The sequence below is a fragment of the Mytilus californianus genome, unplaced genomic scaffold (assembly GCF_021869535.1).
Source record: "Mytilus californianus isolate M0D057914Y unplaced genomic scaffold, xbMytCali1.0.p SCAF_1, whole genome shotgun sequence".
In the NCBI taxonomy this organism is placed as follows: Eukaryota; Metazoa; Mollusca; class Bivalvia; order Mytilida; family Mytilidae; genus Mytilus; species Mytilus californianus.
The window spans coordinates 57,394,731-57,420,460 of NW_026262581.1; the positions used below are offsets into that span (position 1 = coordinate 57,394,731).

Sequence of the window (25,730 nt, forward strand, 5' to 3'; positions counted from 1 at the left end):
TGGGACAAAAAAAAATCCAATTAATCCTATGGGATTCAAATTATAAATATACAGTAATGTGTATGTTACAATGAATTCTGTTTGGTAGTAAATTGTTTTAAGATGAATCTTTTTAGTTGAATATCTTTTTTTCCTTGGAAATGTTAATGCAATCATATTGTTCTATAATTGTTCAAAACTAAACTTTTAATCAACAAAGCAGATAATGTAAGTATCAATATATGTTTATTTAAGAATTCTAGAATACTTTTTTGAAACACAATTTTTTCCCATTTGGAATCAATGAAAACTCTATTATTACGCTTAACATACTAGTAGCTTTTTACATAAATCTAATTTTGTTTCAGGATATCCCTCCATCCAAAAAATTAATAGTTTCTTATCATCCAGCATTGTGTGATCTTAATGTATAGTCCACTTTTTGGCCATTCAGCACAGAACATTGTCATTATTGTGGTTTAATATCTTTAGATATTTAATAGAACTTCGATGCATTGTCTGAGTGATGAAAATAATAACTGATCTGACATTTGTCTTTGAATTTATTCTGGTCTTGTTTCTGTGTTTTCTCCTTTTATTCTAAGTGATGAATTTCAATCCTTCTGAAAAAGAACCAATAAAATCCGAAGTTATGCATTATAAAAAATTGTTTGCATACATGTAGCAATAACATATGATTTTCAATAAAAATAGCTATGCGGTATGGATTTTACTGATTGTTGAAGGTTGTCCAGTGTCATCAGTTGCTAACCTCCTACATCCTTTGGTCTCTGATGGAGAGTTGTCAGATTAGCAATATACCACATCTTCCTATTCTAATATTATATAACAATCAATTTATGTATTCTTCTTTATAACATTTGGGTATTTTCCCCAGTTATATATATATATATATATATATAGATCAATGTTAAAACTTTAGGCAATTACAGTAACATTCCATTTTTCACAAGAATTTGCAATATATTATACAAAACGCCAACAATAGAAACAGCACTTCTTTAAGCTTCTGAAGTTCTGAAAGAGTTCCACTTGTGTTTTATTTCAATGAGAAAATACCTTGAACTCTTTTGACATGTTGGAAATTATAACATTGATACAAAAAATTATATTGTTTTTTTTTCTTATTTTTGTGTTGTTCGGTTGCTGTCTCATTTTTATATATGGTTATACATATATCCTAAATCTTCTTTTTGTTAACACTTAATTATTAATAGTAAAAATGGGATATTTTTTATTTTGATAATCTCAAAACATTATTTTTCTATCAAATAACTTATTTCCAAGTTCACAAAACACCAATGTGTCAGATATTAATTTTAAGACGTGTATAAACATGATCAACAAGCAGTTGATAGGATGTCATGCAAAAATCTCACTAATATTAAACTTTCACAAAAACTCCATACTCAGCGAGTACTATTAAAGTTCTTAGTACAGGACAAATTCCTAGTACAGGACACCATGCCTGGCAAACACTAGCATGTGTCAATGTCTAGTCAATCATGTAATCAGGCTCAAAATCTTAGTTTGGCACTGAATTTAAAAGTTCACCACATAATGAACATGTGTATGAAATTCAACTTCATGGTAAGCTATGTACCTTAACCTAAAACTTTAACCTAAGAATGTATTATAATTTCACATTATGACATTTCTATGTTCAGTGATCCATAAAATCAGGGTAAAAACAGTAAATGTGGTGTATAATGTATAAACAAGAGTGCACACGCTGAAATGTTGCGCCTTCTTTACTAATCATTGATATCATGTTGATAGTCCTAAATATAAAGCTTTACTACAACTATCACATAAACTCAACATGATCCAAGAAAATGAATTCAAGGTCATATAAACCCGACAAGAAATACATGTACACCTTACAATCATTCAATATACTAAATACAGTTGACCTATTGCTTATAGTTTCTAAGAAGCAGACTTAAACAAGAAAACTGAACATTGACCATGGAAATGAGGTGAAAATCTGATGAACCATGCCAGGCAGACATGTACAGCTTACAATCCTTCCATACAACACATATAGTTGACCTATTGCTTATAGATTAAGAAAAACAGACCAAAACACAAAACCTTAACACTGAGCAATGAACCGTGAAAATGTCAAATAAAACCTGCGAGACTGACATGTACATCATAAAATGTTTCCATACACCAAATATAGTTGACCTATTGCATTTAGTAATAGAAAAAAAGACCAAAACTCAAAAAATTAACTTTGACTACTGAACCATTAAAATGAGGTCAAGGTCAGATGACACCTGCCAGCTAGACATGTACACCTTACAATCATTCCATACACCAAATATAGTAGACCTATTGCATACAGTATAAGAAAAACAGACCAAAACACAAAAACTTAACTATAACCACTGAACCATTAAAATGAGGTCAAGGTCAGATGACACCTGCCAGTTGGTCATGTACATCTTACAGTCCTTCCATACACCGAATATACTAGACCTATTGCTTATAGTATCTGAGATATGGACTTGACCACCAAAACTTAACCTTAAATATAAAAAAGAAGATGTGGTATGATTGCCAATGAGACAACTCTCCACAAGAGACCAAATGACACAGAAATTAACAACTATAGGTCACTGTACGGCCTTCAACAATGAGCAAAGCCCATACCGCACAGTCAGCTATAAAAGGCCCAGAAATGACTGTACGGCCTTCAACAATGAGCAAAGCCCATACCGCACAGTCAGCTATAAAAGGCCCAGAAATGACAATGTAAAACAATTCAAACGAGAAAACTAACAGCCTTATTTATGTACAAAAAATGAACGAAAAACAAATATGTAACACATAAACAAACGACAACCACTGAATTACAGGCTCCTGACTTGGGACAGGCACATACATACAGAATGTGGCGGGGTTAAACATGTTAGAGGGATCCCAACCCTCCTCCTAACCTGGGACAGTGGTGTAACAGTACAACATAAGAACGAACTATAAAATGTTTTGCTGAGCGCAGCCTGATACGACCACAGAGGTCGATCCCTGAACAGTTGGGGCAATTTGGACACAATATTCAAGCTTGATACTGTCTGAATTTGGATTGTGATCAAATTTTTGACATAATATAGGTTTCTGATACAAAATGAATGTGGTCAAAGATCTTAAAAATCTATTGCGCAATACTTTCAATTGAAGATTTCTTCTTGAAACTTTTCAAAAAATTTGAAATTTCAAAAATATTGAAGAAAAAAAAATTGGGATAAAAATCCCCCCCCCCCCCCCTTGGAGTAATTACCCTCAAACTCAATCCAAGCCTTTCCTTTGAGGTATGGAACCTTGTAGTACAATTTTAGAGAGATCCATACACTTAAACACAAGTTATTGTCTAGAAACTAGAAAAATGCTTGTTTTTGGCCCCTTTTTGGCCCTAATTCCTGCATGTTTGGGGCAATTACCCCCAAACTCAATCCCAGCCTTCCCTTTGTGATATGGAACCTTATGGTACAATTTCAGTGAGATCCATACACTTACACACAAGTTATTGTCCGGAAACTACAAAAATGCTTCTTTTTGGCCCCTTATTCCTAAACTGTTGGTACCATAACCACCAAAACTAATCACAACTTTCCTTTTGTGGTATTGAATCTTCTTGTAAAATTTCATAGAGATCCATTCACTTAAACTAAAGTTATTGTCCGGAAACCAAATGTGTCTTTGGACGACGACAACGCAGACGACGACAACATCATAGCATTATACGAACCCAAAAAAAATTTTTGCAGTCGTATAAAAATCAGTTGAAAGAGGCTTAACTCATCAGATAGATAAAAATACTACAAATACAAGTGGACGTGGCCGGGTACTTGTACATCCAAACAACAAAAAGACACTAAGTACAGATCTGAGAGTACTCGCAGTTACTGACAGCTAGTTCAAAACCACTAACAAATAATAAAAAAAATCATGCATCTATGACTGTTCTTGTTTACTGATCCATGAAATGAGGTCTAGGTCAAGTGAAAACTCTCTGACGAGCATGAGGACCTTGCAAGGTACGCACATACCAAATATAGTTATCCTATTACTCATAATAAGAGAGAAATTAACATTACAAAAAATCTGAACTTTTTTTTCAAGTAGTCACTGAACCATGAAAATGAGGTCAAGGACAATGGACATGTGACAGACAGAATTCGTATCATGAGGCATCTATATACAAAGTATGAAGCATCCAGGTCTTCCACCTTCTAAAATGTAAAGCTTTTAGGAAGTTAGCTAATGCCACCGCCGGATCACTATCCCTATGTCGAGCTTTCTGCGACAAAAGTCGCAGGCTCGACAAAAATACATGATCATTTTAAAGTACTAAATTTTGAGTATATACATGTAAACCACAAGTTACTAACTGAAGTTCATGGTGAACTGTAACCAAAAACTTTAAGTGAATACAATTTAGAGAAAGACAGATGAATGCACAAACACTATCAAAACAGAGCATAAACATGATAAAACTTACCGAACAAGATGTTTTACATTTATTCTTCAGAAGCAGGAAAATTGAAGTGTTTCTTTTCTTTCTCTGCCCTCCATGATATAAACTTCAAATTCATTCATGCAAAATATGAAAATCTGCAAAAGTAGGACCTTGTATCTCAGCTTATCCACATTTTGACTTTTGAACTGCATTGTTCTTTTCATCTTGCTGGCAACCTAAACATGAAAAAAATGATAAACACATAATTCTGGATAAACTTCGTGTATTTATTTTTGTTGGTACAAACAATTTTTTCCAACTTTAAACGAAAACATCATCATTAGAAAGGACGTCATACTAACCTCCGAAATATTTAAACAAACCAAAATTAATACTTGATTAAGATCTTGTCATAAATGTATAGCATGGATACCTCTTATTTTTGAAGAACATATGTCTATTGCATACTTATATTCCTTTGTACAAGAGTATGCATATTAATATTAAAGATTGATTCTGAGGACTTTAAAATCAAAGGCGTAGTGCCATTATCCCCTGAATTCATTACACTATACAATGCCATAAGGCTACTCCAAGTTGTATGCCAATCTTTAACATGTTTAATTAGCATTTATAAACATGAATTTTTGAACTATAGGAGTTACCCTACTGGAGTTTGGATCTAGGTCCATTCGCCCTGATTCACATTCAACCTTAATTACTTGTTAGCCTGAATAAGTTAATGTCTGTTTGCCCTGATTTTAAATTTTATTTTGTTATCTTGATGTATAATGTTTATTTTTGAGTGGAGTATAGTAAAGTTTGTAGAAATTTTGCTCAATATTTATATTGTATTGCTACTACCAGATAATTTACATTATTTTCCTTTGATTTGTACTATAGAATACAGGTATAAAATTTTTAATATAATACAACTGAAGACGATTTTACAGTGGCGGATCCAGAAATTTTCATAAGTGATTGCCTAAGAGGGGGCCGGCTCCTGTCATGCTTCAGTGATTCCCTATATAATCAACCAAATTTTTTCAAGAAAAGGGAGCCCCGAACTCCTGTCCCCCCCGCCCACTAAATCCGCCTCTCCTTTAAAAAACAACTATAAACCATTATAAACTGCATGTATTTATCTTAATTGAAAACAATTTCTTGAGTTTCTCATTTAGCGGATCCAGAACTTTTCATAAGGGAGGGCCGGCTCCAGTCATGCTTTAGTGATTCCCTAAATATTCAACCAAATTTTTCCAAAGAAAGGGGGCCCGGGCCCCCAACCTCCCCCCCCCCCCCCCCCCCCCCCCCCCCCCCCCCCCCCCCTCCCCCCCCTGGATCAGCCTATGATATATGTGTTTATATATCTCTCTGATATCCCATTTCAAATCAAATGTGTATTAATAAAACTTTACACTAGAAAAGTAAGGGATAGTTACTCATTTGGGAAACTTTCAAATTCACAGCATGCCGGTGCCCGTGTTTTCATCACCCTCGTTGTATTGCGGAATAACGATTTAGGCAAATTGAGAAAAACATCATGTCTGTGGTTGATAGTAGTGTGTGTGCATTAATTTTCTATACCTTCTTATTTAATATTTTTCCAATTTTGAGTACTGACGGCAAGTGTTGTAACGTATAGTGTACCAATGTCTTGAGACCAATCAGGGGAATATAAGTAAGGGGGAAGGAAACCAATGATACTATGCTTGGAAGATTTCGTTCGAACCTCTCTGGGTTTGACTATAGTTTATGAGAAAATATCAGAGCTGTTCGAAAAATAATTTGTGTCATGCTATTGGTTTAAAAGTTTTGACGGAAGTATGACAATAAGGTATAACATGAATATTTATATATTTGAACTCTGTTTTTCTATCACTAAAAGGTCAATACACAGTTTTGTTTATCTAGGCGGCGTATTAATCACAACCACGCGCCACCGTCGTTCCTCCATTATACTGTTGTAGATAGTATAACCATTATCGACAGTGTTTTTTTTTATTAATTAATTTGTTTTTTCTGCTTTTTGCTTCTTATTTTTTTTTTGTGTGATCGAATTAATAGAAGATAGTTTGTCGTTAATCTGCAATACTTCATGTACACCTTATACTTGGTCCGCGGTGTATTCGACTGACTGTTTCATTTTACCAAGGATTTGATTTCACTATACAAATCCTGGATTTTACCATAGATGTGTGTGTTTTTTATACAGCTATGATTTTACGTACGGTTGTTTTTTTTCTCTCTTGTTACACTAGTCCGGAAACGTGCGCATTATCCTTTTTTTTCAAAGGTTTTTGGTGATATTTTCATTTTTCTTTCTTTATTTTTTTTTGGGGGGGGGTGCATTTGATAGTAAAAACGGTATATAGAAAATAAAATATAAGAAATAGTAAAATAAGCAATGAAGATATCAGAAAACAGAAATAGAAAGTATTGACTCCGAGGTCATAAAATGATTGGGCTATTATATTATAATTCATGCAATTTAAATTTTATGACTCCCTTTCTATTTCTTTTTAATAATCGCTGTAGCCGTAACCTTTGATATTGGTATTGTGTTTGAAGTTTAACACACGGTTTTCATTACCTTTATGGTTTATTTCTATTCAAAGAATTTGTCAGTTTAACTGATTGTATTTTTTCTCATTATGAATTTAAAAATTTGAATTCTCGGTAGGATATGCAGATATACGAATGAATATATTTTGTATAAATTCATGATTTCCCTTAATACGTTATTTCATGATCATATCTTACTTTTTTAATACACGGGTTGGCAAGCGATCCGATAGGTATTTATTTTTCTTTCATTGGATAAATAATCCTACTTATTTGTATTGATGACGAAAAGGGATGTTACCACAGATGTAGGCCAGCCCTACATGCATTTGCTCCAGTTCCAATGTGTGTTTTCAAAATACTCTTGAAGAGTAATATATATGCATTGCTTTACATCATATTTTACCCTTTTTTCATCTTCAAAATGTTTCATATACCATTTCCGTTGCTGATCCAGGATTTAAAAAAAAAAGGGGGAACCACTAAAAAACATCAGGAGTGGGGTCTACAGTCTATATGCAATAGACATGTAGTCCCATAAGGGTGGGCGGGTCCACTTGTCTACCCATCCCCTCACCTCAATCCAATTATGTATGGATTAAGGGAGAGGGCGTAGAATGCGTACGCCCCCTTTAATTGGATAATATATCATTGTTTAGCATTAAATCGTACAAGCAATTCTGGACCGCCCCAAATCTTTACAAATTCTTTTGATTCTTGTTTTGAAAACACACTATCAGAATCGGAAAAGAAAATAAAATATGAAAGCCAGCAACCAACGACAATCACCGAAATACAGCAGCACATGTGTTGAAGACCCAGTGGCGGATCCAGAACTTTTCATAAGGGGGGCCCGCTGACTGACCTAAGGGGGGGCCCCGCTCCAGTCATGCTTCAGTGATTCCCAAATAATCAACCAAATTTTTCCCACGAAAGGGGGGGCCTGGATCCGCCTTTGAGACCCATTGGTGTGGGTCTCATTGGGGTCTAAGCGTGACGCGGGATTGCCGATTTTTTATAAGCGTGACACGTGAAAGTCAAATTATTGAAATAATAACGGGAAATGAAGTCTAGCGGGATACGGGAAATGAGAATTGCTTACGTACATAGTGTAGGCGGGATACGGGAATATGTCAAAACAGTAAGCGGGATCCGGGATCAGAACCACCCAATGAGACCCCCATTGGTGGCTATGGGCTGATTTCTACACTTTGGTCGGGTTGTTGTCTCTTTTAACACATTCCCCGCTTCCATTCTCAATTTGATCCCCCATGACATGGGACAAACGCATACAGAACCTGGCAGGGTTAATAATGTTTGTTAGTGCCCAGTCCTCCCTGTGACTCGAGACAGTGGTCAATTTAATCCATGACCCACTCTTTGTGACATTTTAAAGATAAACAAAACTTCGTCAGAAAGACACAACAAAGTATATAAGTTCAGCACTGATCCTGATATGAAGCTGTTATCAGTCACAGCAAAACGGTAAACTACAGGCTCAATGCGCCTAAATTGCTGATCTTTTTTTGTTTCAACTCGTCTTTTATTGACATACAATATTTAAGCAATATTTTACACACCACTAAGCACCATCGATCATGTCACTTTGGTTTGAATTGGTTCAGTAGTTTCAGGGAAGCTTTTTTAACTAGACAATAGTCTCTGTCACTCACTTGGATCTACATAAACTGTTATCACAGAGATATGTCTCGCCTTTTTGTAATTTTGATAATGCAAATGTTGAAATTCAAATAGCAATACTTTCACAGGTAAGTTATGCAAATATTCAAAGTCGATGAACCATGACTGAAGGTACATGGCTAAACAATCTCCATGGAATGAGATGTGCCAATGCTAATACAACTGCATACCAAATACCATTGACTTATTAAAAGTCGTTCCCTTTAAACAAACCTAAACACAAACATTAACTTGTAAACTATGTAAAAGTTTCAAAGTCAATGAACCATGATCAGGGGTGGGGCTATATAATCTCCATGGAAACGATACTTACAAATACCAATACATTTGCATACCAAATATCATTGACTTAACATTAGCAGTTCATCTTAAACTGATCTAATCACAAACTAATACATGTAAACTAAGCAAAAGTTTCAAAGTCAATAGACCATGTCTGAGGGGGCGGGGCCAAATATTCTCCATGGAAATGAGATGTGTTAATGCTTATACAACTGAACACCAATTAACATTGGCCTACCACTCATGGTTCCCCTTGAACTGACCTAATCACAAACTGATACATGTTAACTTAGCAAAATTTTCAAAGTCTATAGACCATGACTAAGGGGGCGGAGCCAAATAATCTCCATGGAAATGAGATATGCCAATGCTTATACAACTGCATACCAAATATCATTGACCTACCACTAGTGGTTCCCCATAAATTGACCTAATCACAAACTAAAACATGTAAACTAAGCAAAAGTTTCAAACTCAATAGACCTTGACTGAGGGGGTGGGGCCAAATAATCTCCATGGTAATGAGATGTGCCAATGCTAATACAACTGCATACCAAATATCATTGACCTACCACCTGTGGTTCCCCTTGAACTGACCTAATCACAAACTAATACATGTTAACTTAGCAAAAGTTTCAAAGTCTATAGACCATGACTAAGGGGGCGGAGCCAAATAATCTCCATGGAAATGAGATATGCCAATGCTTATACAACTGCATACCAAATATCGTTGACCTACCACTAGTGGTTCCCCATAAATTGACCTAATCACAAACTAATACATGTAAACTATGAAAAGTTTCAAAGTCAATAGACCTTGACTGAGGGGGCGGGGCCAAATAATCTCCATGGTAATGAGATGTGCCAATGCTAATACAACTGCATACCAAATATCATTGACCTACCACTAGTGGTTCACCATGAACTAGACCTAATCACAAACTAATACATTGTTGACGCCGCCGCCGTTGACGCCGGAAACAGCATACCTATGTCTCGCTTTTTGACTCCGTCAAGGCGAAACAAAAATGTATTTGCATCTTCAAAAATGACCACTCTCTTACATTATAGACCCCATTCTAATTCAGCACTCATATCTTATTTGTAAATCAATGCATATTGCTGATCATTTTGGCTGGTTACAGTTTCTCTTTTAAACTACTATTGAATTTGCCCAAAATGCAAAAATTGATTAAATCACTATTAAAGGGTAATAATTCCTTAAAGACTCATCCAAAAGTGTTTGCTGTGTACGTACAGACTGACCAGAATAAAAAATCAACAATGTTTATACTAGGCACCATAAGAACCATTCACCTCAAGTTTGGTAAAAAGTTTACAATGGACAACAAGTAAGTTTATACAGTAGTTCAGTGGCTTTATGGGGATGTGAGCTAAAAGGTTTACAGATGACAAACAATGAACTGAGTATGAAGACACAATTAGTCACTTTTACCAGATTAGCTTAAAAAAAAAAGGATTCTCTCACAACTCATCTATTTTTAATGTGTGTATATGTCAATGTATACATTGTTTATTGTATTAATTTGAGTATTTTCTTGATCCAAAACAAACTTGTTTCATAGGTGGCTTTCGGTTGTTGTCTGCTCTTTGGTCGGGTTGTTGTCTCTTTGACATATTCCCCATTTCCATTCTCAATTTTATTGTTTCATAAGTTTATGACACTTGCCTTCCTCATGTCAGGTCAAACTTGATATCATTATGATGCCAATGATGATTCCAACAGTCTAAATTGTTATCAGGTCAAATATTTGCAATATTACAAAGCCTTAATGCAGATTTTTTTTTAATTTGTTGGACAAAATGATATATTTTCAAAGGGAATAAAAACAAAGAAGGCAAAAACAGCATTATTATTTAAAACATATAAAACTTCTGTATCAGACAATTACTTTATTTTTGGATATATTGTAATGTATGTGTCAGAATTAGATCCTATCAAACTAGCTTAAGCAGTAAATTTTTTTTGTTTTAAATATGTACTACTTTCCAGTATGTTCTTTTTCGACTTTACCCGATTGAGTGGTGTTACATCTTACAAAGTCTATCCAAATTATTTTTGCAAAGAATTCTGCTAAAGCCGGTGCTAGGGGCTGTCTTCAACTTGCAGTAAAGTGAGAGTTTTTTTGCTCCGACTTGAGGTCTCACTGTGACTTTGAGATGAAGAACAGCAATAAAAGCACTGTTCCTTTGCTTTTTTGTTGTGCATTTACTGATTTTGTGTCATGGATGGATACTTCATATCCTTTGTTTTTCTATTAATATTGAAAATCTCTAAATCCAAGTCACTGCACCATATCCTAGGGACAGGTCCTCAAAATAGTTGTCAAACTGATATGTACTGATAGTAATACAACTTTATATTAAATATCAATGATCTATCACAAGTAATACCTGTCAAACTTACTAACTTAAGCAGCAAACTTAACAATTGTTGATGCCAGAGCCATCATCGCCAGAAAAGGAACCCTTATGTCTCACTTTCCCGGACTTTCATCGCAGGCGAGAAAAACATATATAGTCGATTGATTATAGCTTCTCATACAAAGAATAAAATTATTAATGTTTAAATAACTTATAAATAAAAAGTCAAGTGAAGATAAAGTCACATATACATGTACATAAAACTATTTAAGCTTAGTTTTCAGAATGAATTCAATTAATTTGCTTTCATACACTCAAATGGAAAAAAAAAGTTAGGTCTTTAAATAGGAATATAGAACTCCTTACACAATTTATTCCTTGTGAAGAAGCTAATGAGGAATTGAAGAAATGAATTAATATCAGTCATTTCTTATGATTCAAAACAGCATCTGTATGTAACTCCTTCTTTCCACTACACAAACTTCCACAATCAGATGAGTCTCCTGCAAAAATTGAAATTGAGAGATGAAATAAAGAATAAAACATTTTATAGCAGTAAAAGGTAAACTGTTTTATCAAAATCAAAACATAAAAACTTTATTTTAATTTAACTACAAATGGTACAGTGGCCAATTACAATGCAAAATATTAATACCGATTTAATTTTACTATTGAAATGTCCCCTATTCAAAAAGAACAAACAAATTTACCACTGTGAAAACTCACCTATTTCACCAGTACTATAAAGACTGTTTAATATCTTTATCCAATCAGTTTTTCCCACTTAAGTGACCAACAGTGAACAAAAATCTGTAAATAAAAAAAAAATTGAAATATTACACTACCAGTAATATTCTTTGAACTGGCAAAAAGTTTTTTGTTCAAATAATGTTCTTTCATCCATTCTGTTATGTCAGGGTCTTGTATAAGGTATGGGTTTTACTCATTGTTGAAGACCATTTGTTAACTTATAGTTGCTTTAATCCTGTCATTTAAACTCTGTTGGATAGTTGTCTCATTGGCAATCATACCACATATATCCTTATTTTATACAATACTTGTTCTGTGCATTTAGTATATGAAATTGTTTGAGAAATTGAAGAAATTGATTTTTTTTTCTCCTCTTAAAATAACTCCGGGTTTTTCTGTGTAAAATGTTTATATATGGCAATGGTATTATGAAACTACAATGTGTTTGAACTGTTCTGTGTAAAATTTAAATTAAATAAAACATGACAATATTGACAGATAGTTTCCAATGTGGCACATATTTTATCTGTCCAAGGACAATTATATATTACTTGAGAAAAATTTGTTGGGTTCTTATATACTTCTATGTATTAAATATCTTACAAAATGTAGTCAAGAAATCCCTAACAATGTAATTTCCCTATAATATCTATTAACAAGCAGCATTATCCATAACTCCTGTAAAAACAATTTGACAGCACAGTTCCAAGACCTTGCTGGTATTAACCTTTGATAATGATTTTAATAACTTCTGACACCAAAAAATGTACAATGTATACCTACCATCAGATGGACGCAAGGTACAAAATATTCTATATCCCCCATCCAGCATGGGTCAAGAAAACAACAACCACATTACCCTGTACAACATGCATGTATCACCAACTCCTGGGGGTATTGCCTAACCTTAGAAAACCAGGTTTATAATAATTTGCCAACCCTGTAAAATTCAATGGCAAACTTTAGATGTTATGTAATGTGAGTATGAACACTGCTTTGTGCTAGACAGACGCACTTTAGCCACTTAGTCAGCTTTTTAACATGCCATTTCTACTGTAAACATTCTACAGGAAGACATGAGCGGCTTAAGGTATCAGACATTTCACAGAGATGGATTTTGCTCCCCCCCACCAATGGAGCTACATTTATGGTTAATTAATATATATGATACAGACTTGTTTCACTCCAAACATTATCTAGCTTTGGGGGTTTTCAACTCTAGGATCTGCATCAATTTAATTATTGTCCTCAGCTGACCAAGTATTTACTCTAGTTACCCCTCAAATCAGAGGGTGCTTAGCAGAGAAGCAGCAAAACCATTTTTCAAGTCAATAGATTGACTTGGCCCCAGATCCAACTTATAACTTCCCATGATTCATGCCTGCACACTACAGTTTAGTTACATTTTGTACCTGACATTACTACAAGACATATGAGGCAGTTCATGTACATTGTACATATACAAACTATATATATACATGTTTGTGTAAATGTAGAAGCAGCCTGCACTGTTAGCCACTAATCCAATTCCCCAGACTAGTAAAATTTTATTTGGACTAGTTAATTTTCGCAAAACTTTGTTTAACTTTAGACACATAAGGAAAATGTCTGAATATTTGCCTTCGGACTAGTAGTTGGAAAAGATTTTGGTGCAGACTGTCTAAGAAGAGGAATGTACAATATGTATTTCTATTAAATAATTAATTGCAATTTTGCTATATATATACATGTAATATATGAGCTTTTCTATTGTGGTAATGTGAATAAAAAAGATACAGCCAGGGTATATATCAATGTATGATGAGACAGCAACCATATGACACAACTAAATGACATCTAGGCCCTACATGTACATATAAATGTGGGATAGATGATCAGACGTACGGCACATAGTCATCAATATTATGATGGAGTGCGGAAACTGAAAGAAGAAGAAGATGGACACATATATGATAGCCAAGGCAGCTGACCTTGGCTATGGATTATACCTTCAGATAACTACCAGACACACTGCATAACTCAACATCCAAGCTGAACATGTATATTGTTTTGTACATCATGCATGTTAAACACTAATTATTGCATTACATATGGTTGTAAATTGCAAATCACTTTTGCTTCTGAACATCCTTTTCAGAATTATGGACTATTTCTAGAGTTGGACATGTACTGGGTGGTAAACAATTATTGACGTTGTGTTTCATTAGCATATCAATAAAATAACAACATGCAACATGTGCAACTGAAAACTCGTTATTTTGTTTACCGATCTTACTTTTTCAACATATAATATCAAGTAACAATAATATATCAATTATATTTTAAGTTATAACTTAAAAAAATTTGAAAGTATATCTTTTATACGCCAGAAAATCGAAAAAGTTGAAATCCCCATTATCTTGGGATTTCAATTTTAACATTTTTCAATAGCACAACTTTTTTGCAGTCAGATTTAACATATTTGCACCGTGCGATTATAATAGGCATATAGATAAATCGAAAGATCATGATCTAAAATAAATTATGGCAAAGTAACAAGTCATTCTTCTTCATACGATCTGCATAACCAACCTTTTTGTAAACACAAAACTAGATCTTCCCCGGATCGCCGCCATGTTTGCATTAGATTAATGAGTTCTTTCCCCTTACTGGACCAATGTGCTATTTCAGGGGAATATAAGTAAGGGGGAAGGAAACCAATGATACTATGCTTGGAAGATTTCGTTCGAACCTCTCTGGGTTTGACTATAATTTATGAGAAAATATCAGAGCTGTTCGAAAACTAATTTGTGTTATGCTATTGGTTTAAAAGTTTTGACGGAAGTATGACAATAAGTTATAACATGAATATTTATATATTTGAACTCTGTTTTTCTATCACTAAAAGGTCAATACACAGTTTTGTTTATCTAGGCGGCGTATTAATCACAACCACGCGCCACATCGTTCCTCCATTATACTGTTGTAGATAGTATAACCATTACTGACAGTGTTTTTTTTTATTAATTAATTTGTTTTTTCTGCTTTTTGCTGTTTGTGTGTGTGTGTGTGTGTGTGTGTGTGTGTGTGTGTGTGTGTGTGTGTGATCGAGATAATAGCAGATAGTTTGTCGTTAATCTGCAATACTTCATGTACACCTTATACTTGGTCCGCGGTGTATTCGACTGACTGTTTCATTTTACCAAGGATTTTATTTCACTATACAAATCCTGGATTTTACCATAGATGTATGTTTTTTTTTATACAGCTATGATTTTACGTACGGTTGTTTTTTTCTCTCTTGTTACACTAATCCGGAAACGTGCGCATTATCCTTTTTTTTCAAAGGTTTTTGATGATATTTTCATTTTTCTTTATTTTTATTCTTTGGAGGGGGGGGGGTGCATTTGTAAAAACGGTATATAGTAAAATAAGCAATGAAAATATCAGAAAACAGAAATAGAAAGTATTGACTCCGAGGTCATAAATGATTGAGCTATTATATTATAATTCATGCAATTTAAATTTTATGACTCCCTTTCTATTTCTTTTTAATAATCGCTGTAGCCGTAACCTTTGCTATTGGTATTGTGTTTGAAGTTTAACACACGGTTTTCATTACCTTTATGGTTTATTCCTATTCAAAGAATTTGTCAGTTTAACTGATTGTAATTTTTCTCATTATGAATTTAAAAATTTGAACTCTCGGTAGGTGGTACTTCGCTACGTGATCCTTTCACAAAACACAAGCTAGGATATGCAGATATACGAACGAATATATTTTGTATAAATTCATGATTTCCCTTAATACGTTATTTCATATCTTACTTTTTTAATACACGGGTTGGCAAGCGATCCGATTAGGTATTTATTTTTCTTTCATTGGAAAAATAATCCTACAAGTTTATTTGTAATGATGACGAAAAGGCATGTTACCACAGATGTAGGCCAGCCCTACATGCATTTGCTCCAGTTCCAATGTGTGTTTTCAAAACTCTTGAAGAGTAATATATATGCATTGCTTTACATCATATTTTACCCGGTTTTCATCTTCAATCAATGTTTCATATACCATATCCGTTGCTGATCCAGGATTTAAAAAAAAAGGGGAACCACTAAAAAACATCAGGAGTGGGGCATACAGTCTATATGCAAGAGACATGTAGTCCCATAAGGGTGGGCGGGTTCACTTGTCTACCCATCCCCTCACCTCAATCCAATTATGTATGGATTAAGGGGGAGGGCGTAGAATGCGTACGCCCCCTTTAATTGGATAATATATCATTGTTTAGCATTAAATCGTACACGCAATTCAGGACCGCCCCAAATCTTTACAAATTCTTTTGATTCTTGTTTTGAAAACACACTATCAGAATCAGAAACGAAAATAAAATATGAAAGCCAGCAACCAACGACAATCACCGAAATACAGCAGCACATGCGTTGAAGACCCATTGGTTTGCCAAGGGCTGTTTTCTGCACTTTGGTCGGGTTGTTGTCTCTTTTAACACATTCCCCGCTTCCATTCTCAATTTGATCCTCCATGACATGGGACAAACGCATACAGAACCTGGCAGGGTAAATAATGTTTGTTAGTGCCCAGTCCTCCCTGTAACTCGAGACAGTGGTCAATTTAATTCATGACCCACTCTTTGTGACATTTTAAAGATAAACAAAACTTCGTCAGAAAGACATAACAAAGTATATAAGTTCAGCACTGATCCTGATATGAAGCTGTTATCAGTCACAGCAAAACGGTAAACTACAGGCTCAATGCGCCTAAAATGCTGATCTTTTTTTGTTTCAATTCGTCTTTTATTGACATACAATATTTAAGCAATATTTTACACACCACTAAGCACCATCGATCATGTCACTTTGGTTTGAATTGGTTCAGTAGTTTCAGGGAAGCTCTTTTAACTAGACAATAGTCTGTCACTCACTTGGATCTATTTGCATCTTCAAAAATGGCCACTCTCTTACATTATAGACCGGATTTTAATTCAGCATTCATATCTTAGTTCTATTTGTAAATCATGCATATTGCTGATCATTTTGGCTGGTTACAGTTTCTCTTTTAAACTATTATTGAATTTGCCCAAAATGCAATAAAATGCTCCGCTGGGCGCAGCTTGATACGACCGCTGAGGTCGAACCCTGAACAGTTGGGGCAAGTATGGACACAACATTCAAGCTTGATACAGCACTGAATTTGGATTGTGATTATATATTTGACACAGCATAGGTTTCTGACACAGTATGAATGTGGTCTAAGAACTTAAAATTTTTTAATTTACCTATTCAAACCATATCATTATTATTTGCTTTTATATATAAATCAGAAATAACCAATTTAAAATGGAAAATTTTAAAGAAAAAAAAAAATACCTCCCCTAAATTTTTTGAACCCCCTTATGATTCACCACCCCCAAACTCAATCACAGCCTTCCCTTTGTGGTATGGTACCTTGCAGTACAATTTCAGAGAGATTCATACACTTGAACACAAGTTATTGTCTGGAAACTAGAAAAATGCTTGTTTTTAGGCCCCTTTTTGGCCCCAAATTCCTAAACGTTTAGGGCAATTACCCCCAAACTCAAACCCAGCTTTCCTTTTGAGATATGGAACCTTGTAGTACAATTTCATAAAGATCCATAAACTTACAAACAAGTTGTTGTCCTGAAACTAGAAAAATGCTTGTTTTTTTCCCCTTTTTGGCCCCTAATTCCTAAAATTTTGAGGCAATTACCCCCAAAATAAATCCCAGCCTTCCCTTTGTGGTATGGTACCTTGCAGTAAAATTTCAGAGAGATCCATACACTTGAACACAAGTTATTGTCTGGAAACTCAAAAAATGCTATTTTTGGCCCCTTTTTGGCCCCTTATTCCTAAATGTTTTGGGCAATTACCCCCAAACTCAATTCAAGCTTTCCCTTTGTGATATGGAACCTTGTAGTTCAATTTCAGAAAGATCCATACACTTACACACAAGTTGTTATCATGAAACTAGAAAAATGCTTGTTTTTTTGCCCCTAATTCCTAAAATTTTGAGGCAATGACCCCCAAAATCAATCCCAGCATTCCCTTTGTGATTTGGAACCTTGTGGTACAATGTCAGAGAGATCCATACACTAACACACGAGTTATGTCTGGAAGTTACAAAAATGCTTATTTTTGGCCCCTAATTCCTTAACTGTTGGTACCATAACCCCCAAAATCAATCCCAACTTTCCTTTTGTGGTATTGAACCTTATGGTAAAATTTCATGGAGATCCATTCAGTTAAACTAAAGTTAGAGTGCGGTAATCAATGTGTCTTCGGAAGACGACGCCAACGTCATACCAATATACTACCAAAAATATTTAAATTTTGCGGTCGTATAAAAATTGATTAAATCACTATTTAAGGGTAATAATTCCTTAAAGACTCATCCAAAAGTGTTTGCTGTGTACAGACTGACCAGAATAAAAATCAACAAAGTTTATACTAGACACCATTAGAACCATTCACCTCAAGTTTGGTAAAAAGTTTACAATGGACAACAAGTAAGTTTATACAGTAGTTCAGTGGCTTTATGGGGATGTGAGCTAAAAGGTTTACAGACGACAAACAATGAACTGAGTATGAAGACACAATTAGTCACTTTTGCCAGATTAGCTTATAAAAAAGGATTCTCTCATAACTCATCTATTTTTAATTTGTGTATATGTCAATGTATACATTGTTTATTGTATTAATTTGAGTATTTTCTTGATCCAAATCAAACTTGTTTCATAGGTGGCTTTCGGTTGTTGTCTGCTCTTTGGTCGGGTTGTCTCTTTGACATATTCCCCATTTCCATTCTCAATTTTATTGTTTAATAAGTTTATGACACTTGCCTTCCTCATGTCAGGTCAAACTTGATATCATTATTATGCCAATGATGATTCCAACAGTCTAAATTGTTATCAGGTCAAATATTTGCAATATTACAAAGCCTTGATGCAGATTTTTTTTAAATTTGTTGGACAAAATGATATATTTTCAAAGGGAATAAAAACAAAGAAGGCAAAAACAGCATTATTCTTTAAAACATATAAAACTTCTGTATCAGACAATTACTTTATTTTTGGATATATTGTAATGTGTGTGTTAGAATTAGATCCTATCAAACTAACTTAAGCAGTAAACTTTTTTGTTTTAAATATGTACTACTTTCCAGAATGTTCTTTTTCCACTTAGCCCGATTGAGTGGTGTTACATCTTACAAAGTCTATCCAAATTATTTTTGCAAAGAATTCCGCTAAAGTCGGTGATAGGGGCCGTCTTAAACTTGCAGTGAAGTGAGAGTTTTTTTTGCTCCGAGTTGAGGTCTCAATGTGACTTTGAGATGAAGAACAGCAATAAAAGCGCTGTTCCTTTGCTTTTTGTATGTTTTTTTGATGTGCATTTACTGATTTTGTGTCATGGATGGATACTCCATATCCTTTGTTTTTCTATTATTATTGAAAATCTCTAAATCCAAGTCACTGCACCATATCCTAGGGACAGGGCCTCAAAATAGTTGTCAAACTGATATGTACTGATAGTAATACAACTTTATATTAAATATCAATGATCTATCACAAGTAATACCTGTCAAACTTACTAACTTAAGCAGAAAACTTAACAATTGTTGATGCAAGAGCCATCGTCGCCAGAAAAGAAACCCTTATGTCTCACTTTCACGGACTTTCATCCCAGGCGAGAAAAAAATATATACTGTAAATTCTGAAATTATTGCGATGTTTTTATTATTGCGAAAAATGCGACAGGGTTATAATCGCAATAATTTAAACTCGCATTTTGAAATTTTTTATATGAATTAAACAGGATTTTTCTCAATATCGCAAAAATTTAAATCGCATTTTAGTCTAAAATGACAAAATCGCAATAATAAATGCACGCAATAATTTCTGAATTTACAGTAGTCGATTGATTATAGCTTCTCATACAAAGAATAAAATTATTAATGTTTAAATAACTTATAAATAAAAAGTCAAATAAAGATAAAGTCACATATACATGTACATAAAACTATATAAGCTCAGTAATCAGAATGAATTCAATTAATTTGCTTTCATACACTCAAATGGAAAAAAAAGTTAGGTCTTTAAATAGGAATATAGAACTCCTTACACAATTTATTCCTTGTGAAGAAGCTAATGAGGAACTGAAGAAATGAATTAATATCAGTCATTTCTTATGATTCAAAACAGCATCTGTATGTAACTCCTTTCAACTACACAAACTTCCACAATCAGATGAGTCTCCTGCAAAAATTGAAATTGAGAGATGAAATAAAGTATAAAACATTTTATAGCAGTAAAAGGTAAACTGTTTTATCAAAATCAAAACATAACAACTTTATTTTAATTTAACTACAAATGGTACAGTGGCCAATTACAATACAAAATATTAATACGGATTTAATTATACTATTGAAATGTCCCCTATTCAAAAAAAACAAACTAATTTACTACTGGGAAAACTCACCTATTTCACATGTACTATAAAGACTGTTTAATATCTTTATCCAATCAGTTTTTCCCACTTACATTAAGTGACTAACAGTGAACAAACAATCTGTAATTAAAAAAAAATATTGAAATATTACGTATACACTACCAGTAATATTCTTTGAATTGGAAAAAAGTCTTTTGTTCAAATAATGTTCTTTGATCCATTCTGTTATGTCAGGGTCTTGTATAAGGTATGGGTTTTACTCATTATTGAATAAAATTGAGAATGGAAATGGGGAATGTGTCAAAGAGACAACAACCCGACCATAGAACAGACAACAGCAGAAGGTCACCAACAGGTCTTCAATGCAGCGAGAAATTCCCGCACCCGGAGGCGTCCTTCAGCTGGCCCCTAAACAAATATATATACTAGTTCAGTGATAATGAACGCCATACTAAACTCCAAATTGTACACAAGAAACTAAAATTAAAAATAATACAAGACTAACAAAGGCTACAGGCTCCTGAAGACCATTTGTTGACTAATAGTTGCTTTAATCCTGTCATTTAAACTCTGTTGGATAGTTGTCTCATTGGCAATCATACCACATATATCCTTATTTTATACAATACTTGTTCTGTGCATTTAGTATATGAAATTGTTTGAGAAATTGAAGAAATTGATTTTTTTTCTCCTCTTAAAATAACTCAAGGTTTTCTGTGTAAAATGTTTATATATGGCAATGGTATTATGAAACTACAATATGTTTGAACTGTTCTGTGTAAAATTTAAATTAAATAAAACATGACAATATTGACAGATAGTTTCCAATGTGGCACATATTTTATCAGTCCAAGGACAATTTTGTTTGGTTCTAATATACTTCTATGTATTAAATATCTTACAAAATGTAGTCAAGAAATCCCTAACAATGTAATTTTCCCTATAATATCTATTAACAAGCAGCATAACTCCTGTAAAAACAATTTGACAGCACAGTTCCAAGACCTTGCTGGTATTAACTTTTGATAATGATTTTAATAACTTCTGACACCAAAAAATGTACAATGTATACCTACCATCTGATGGACGCAAGGTACTTCTACAAAATATTCTATATCCCCCATCCAGCATGGGTCAAGAAAACAACAACCACATTACTCAGTACAACATGCATTTAATACCAACTTCTGGGGGTACTGCCTAACCTTAGAAAACCAGGTATATAATAATTTGCCAACCCTGAAAAATTCAATGGCAAACTTTACATGTTAACGTTATGTAATGTGAGTATGCAGTGGCGGATCCAGAACTTTTCATAAGGGGGGGCCCGCTGACTGAACTAAGGGGGGCCCGCTCCAGTCATGCTTCAGTGATTCCCTATATAATCAACCAAATTTTTCCCACGAAAGGGGGGGCCCGGGCCCCCCAGGGCCCCCCCCCCTGGATCTGCCTATGGTATAAACACTGCTTTGTGCTAGACAGACGCACTTAGTCAGCTTTTTAACATGCCATTTCTACTGTAAACATTCTACAGGAAGACATGAGCGGCTTAAGGTATCAGACATTTCACAGAGATGGATTTTGCCCCCCCCCCCCCCCCCCCCACATGGAGCTACATTTATGGTTAATTAATATATATAATACAGACTTTTTACCCGTTTCACTCCAAACATTATCTAGCTTTGGGGGTTTTCAACTCTTTGATCCGCATCAGTTTAATTATTGTCCTCAGCTGACCAAGTATTTACTCTAGTTACCCCTTAAAGCAGAGGGTGCTTAGCAGAGAAGCAGCAAAAACCCTTTTTCAAGTCATAGATTGACTTGGCCCCAGATCCAACTTATAACTTCCCATGATACATGCCTGCACACTACAGTTTAGTTACATTTTGTACCTGACATTACTACAAGACATCTGAGGCAGTTCATGTACATTGTACATATACAAACTATATATACATGCATGTGTAAATGTAGAAGCAGCCTGCACTGTTAGCCACTAGTCCGATTCCCCAGACTAGTAAAATTTTATTTGGACTAGTTAATATCTGAGGCAGTTCATGTACATTGTACATATACAAACTATATATACATGTATGTGTAAATGTAGAAGCAGCCTGCACTGTTAGCCACTAGTCTGATGCCCCAGACTAGTAAAATTTTATTTGGACTAGTTAATTTTCGCAAAACTTTGTTTAGACACATAAGGAAAATGTCTGAATATTTGCCTTCGGACTAGTAGTTGGAAAAGATTTTGGTGCAGACTGCCTAAGAAGAGGAATGTACAATATGTATTTCTATTAAATAATTAATTGCAATTTCGCCATATATATACATGTAATATATGAGCTTTACTATTGTGGTAATGTGAATAAAAAAGATACTGCCAGGGTATATATCAATGTATGCTGAGACAGCAAACATACGACACAACTAAATGACATCTAGGCCCTACATGTACATATACATTTGGGATAGATGATCAGATGGACACATATATGATAGCCAAGGCAGCTGACCTTGGCTATGGATTATACCTTCAGATAACCACCAGACACACTGCATAACTCAACATCCAAGCTGAACATGTATATTGTTTTGTACATCATGCATGTTAAACACTAATTATTGCATTATGGTTGTAAATTGCAAATCACTTTTGCTTCTGAACATCCTTTTCAGAATAAGGGACTATTTCTAGAGTTGGACATGTACTGGGTGGTAAACAATTATTGACGTTGTGTTTCATTAGCATATCAATAAAATAACAACATGCAACATGTGCAACTGAAAACTCGTTATTTTGTTTACCGATCTTACTTTTTCAACATATAATATCAAGTAAAAATAATATATCAATTTTATTTAAAGTTATAACTTAAAATATATGAAAGTATATCTTTTATACGCCAGAAAACTGAAAAAGTTGAAATCCCCATTATCTTGGGATTTCAATTTTAACATTTTTCAATAGCACAACTTTTTTGCAGTCAGATTTAACATATTTGCACCGTGTGATTATAATAGGCATATAGATAAACCGAAAGATCATGATCTTAAATAAATTATGGCAAAGTAACAAGTCATTCTTCTTCATACGATCTGCATAACCAACCTTTTTGTAAACACAAAACTTGATTTTCCCCGGATAGCCGCCATGTTTGCGTTAGATTAATGAGTTCTTTCCCCTTACTGGCTATTTACAAGTGCGATCGAGGAATGCAGGGGAAAGAAACTTATCAATTATGTTTATTCTTAAGACAAAAATGAGCAGCCGTAAATTGAACCGTGTCGAGGAGGTTACTGACACGTAATAGGGCAGAGACATATATACACATATGTGTATATATGTCTCTGTAATAGGGTCATCTCTCGAGAACATTAACTAGTACATTGATAATTTACTATGCAGTCAGTATCCCGAAAAAAAACGTATGGATGCAAAACGCTTCAGTAGTGGTTTCGGCTGACTACTAATACGTGCACTTTGTCTCAAAATATCCCGGCAGCGTTAAAGTTGAAGTCAGGATCTTGGGAGGGGGGGGGGGGTCTTCTTTTTCTGTGTTCTTTATTTTTTTTAGCTATATTTCTACAAACTTACACTTTTTGATCATTACTCTCTTTCCTCATATTTTAGCATTTCATTATTCTTTAATCTTTATTGTTTGCACGTTATTCTCTATTCTGTTAACCCCCATCCATACCCTCTTATGTGGACTTAAGCTTTCGGTAGTTTATTTTATCCTATTTCTGTCTATGTGAATGTAAATACTTTATTTATCACAAAATAAAAACTTACTAAATATTTTTTTATGAAGTCCGCACCAGTTGCGGATCCAAAAAAAGTCATAAGGAGGCACTAACTGTCATGCATTAAGAGGGGGCCCGCTTCAGTGATTCTCTAAATAATCAACCAATTTTTTTTCCAAAAAAGGGACGGCCCCCATGTCCTCACCTTAATCCACCTCTACCCCTTCCCACTTCGTATCATTGAATTCAGATTCAAGATCTCTCTGATTAAAGTAAGTAAGTAAGTCACATTTGCTTATATCAGGTTTTTGAATTAAACTGGCGGATAGTTGTTTCATTACCAATCGTACCACATCTCCTTATTTTTTATATATACGAAAGCTTTATTCATATTTTTAGGTGTATTGATGAATGTGTAAAGATGCAGCAATTGTGTAGATACATTTTAACATACAGCACAAGAGATGCAGATTATATAAAACTTATAAGTCGAAGACATACTGACAACGCCATGGCAAAAACTTAAAAACGACCAAATGACGTACAACAGTCTATAAAACTTAACTATAGCATACAAAACGCAAACATTTCAAACACATAAGAAGCACCCAGACAGTCAAATAGAAATTTAAAGAATAAATAATTTGTAAAGATTTTCAACTAGGCCTACAGCTATATTTTCTTATCATCTAACAGTAAACATAGGTTCTGGTACTATGTGATAAGTCATTTTTTCATGCAGACCCAGTTTCATTGATACCTTGAACTTAAAGTGGTTTTATGCATATCAGCCCAGATTGTGTGTGTAATTTTATTAAACAATTCAACAATACACGTTCTAAACAGGTTAAATTCAATTTACAAATTTACAAATTCAGATCTACTGGCATTCAACACCCAATTACTTACTTGCTGTATATTGTCAATCCCTCAACATCGTGAATACGCCATGCGAGGTGTTGGCTATGTTAAATACAGGGTGGCGGCTTCGAAGCGTAGAAAAAAATCCAGGTAAATGAAAGTGTAAAATTTTGTTGTTGAAAATTTTAAGTACTAAATTCCTAAATTTGTACTTAACTCCGTTCTACGGGTAACATGGTTGTTTGATATGAAAATAGGATAAAAAGCATCCGGAAAAATTATCACATTATATGTATTCGTAAATGGATATGAAAAAACTTAACAAGGAATAAGTATCGGTAAACGGACAGAAAGTCGCAGTACAAAAGTTTAAATTAATTATTTTACAATTGTTTAAATATATGAGAGAAAGTTCTTGACGAATTGACTTTATTTATAGATGGTATTTAGTTGAGGAAATGATTAATTCGCTTTCAAATAGTTTTTTTTTTTTATCATTAACTTATAAAAA

The 25,730-nt window shown here is 34.1% G+C and overlaps 3 long non-coding RNA genes across 4 annotated transcripts; all 3 read right to left on the reverse strand.

Annotated features, from left to right (window-relative positions):
* Positions 1–504: 504 nt before the first annotated feature.
* Positions 505–25,326, reverse strand: LOC127722145 (uncharacterized). 2 transcript variants are annotated; one of them, XR_007991684.1, is made up of 3 exons: positions 25,268–25,326; positions 4,508–4,701; positions 505–602 (listed from the first exon to the last, which is right to left on the reverse strand). It is a non-coding gene; the product is annotated as an uncharacterized LOC127722145 (long non-coding RNA). The 2 variants fall into 2 exon arrangements; XR_007991683.1 differs by lacking the exon at positions 25,268–25,326 and adding an exon at positions 6,053–6,206.
* LOC127722139 (uncharacterized) lies at positions 11,555–12,201 on the reverse strand. Its single transcript, XR_007991682.1, has 2 exons — positions 12,125–12,201; positions 11,555–11,901 (listed from the first exon to the last, which is right to left on the reverse strand). It is a non-coding gene; the product is annotated as an uncharacterized LOC127722139 (long non-coding RNA).
* Positions 20,076–23,802, reverse strand: LOC127722134 (uncharacterized). The gene is made up of 3 exons (XR_007991666.1): positions 23,724–23,802; positions 20,642–20,731; positions 20,076–20,418 (listed from the first exon to the last, which is right to left on the reverse strand). It is a non-coding gene; the product is annotated as an uncharacterized LOC127722134 (long non-coding RNA).
* Positions 25,327–25,730: the final 404 nt, after the last annotated feature.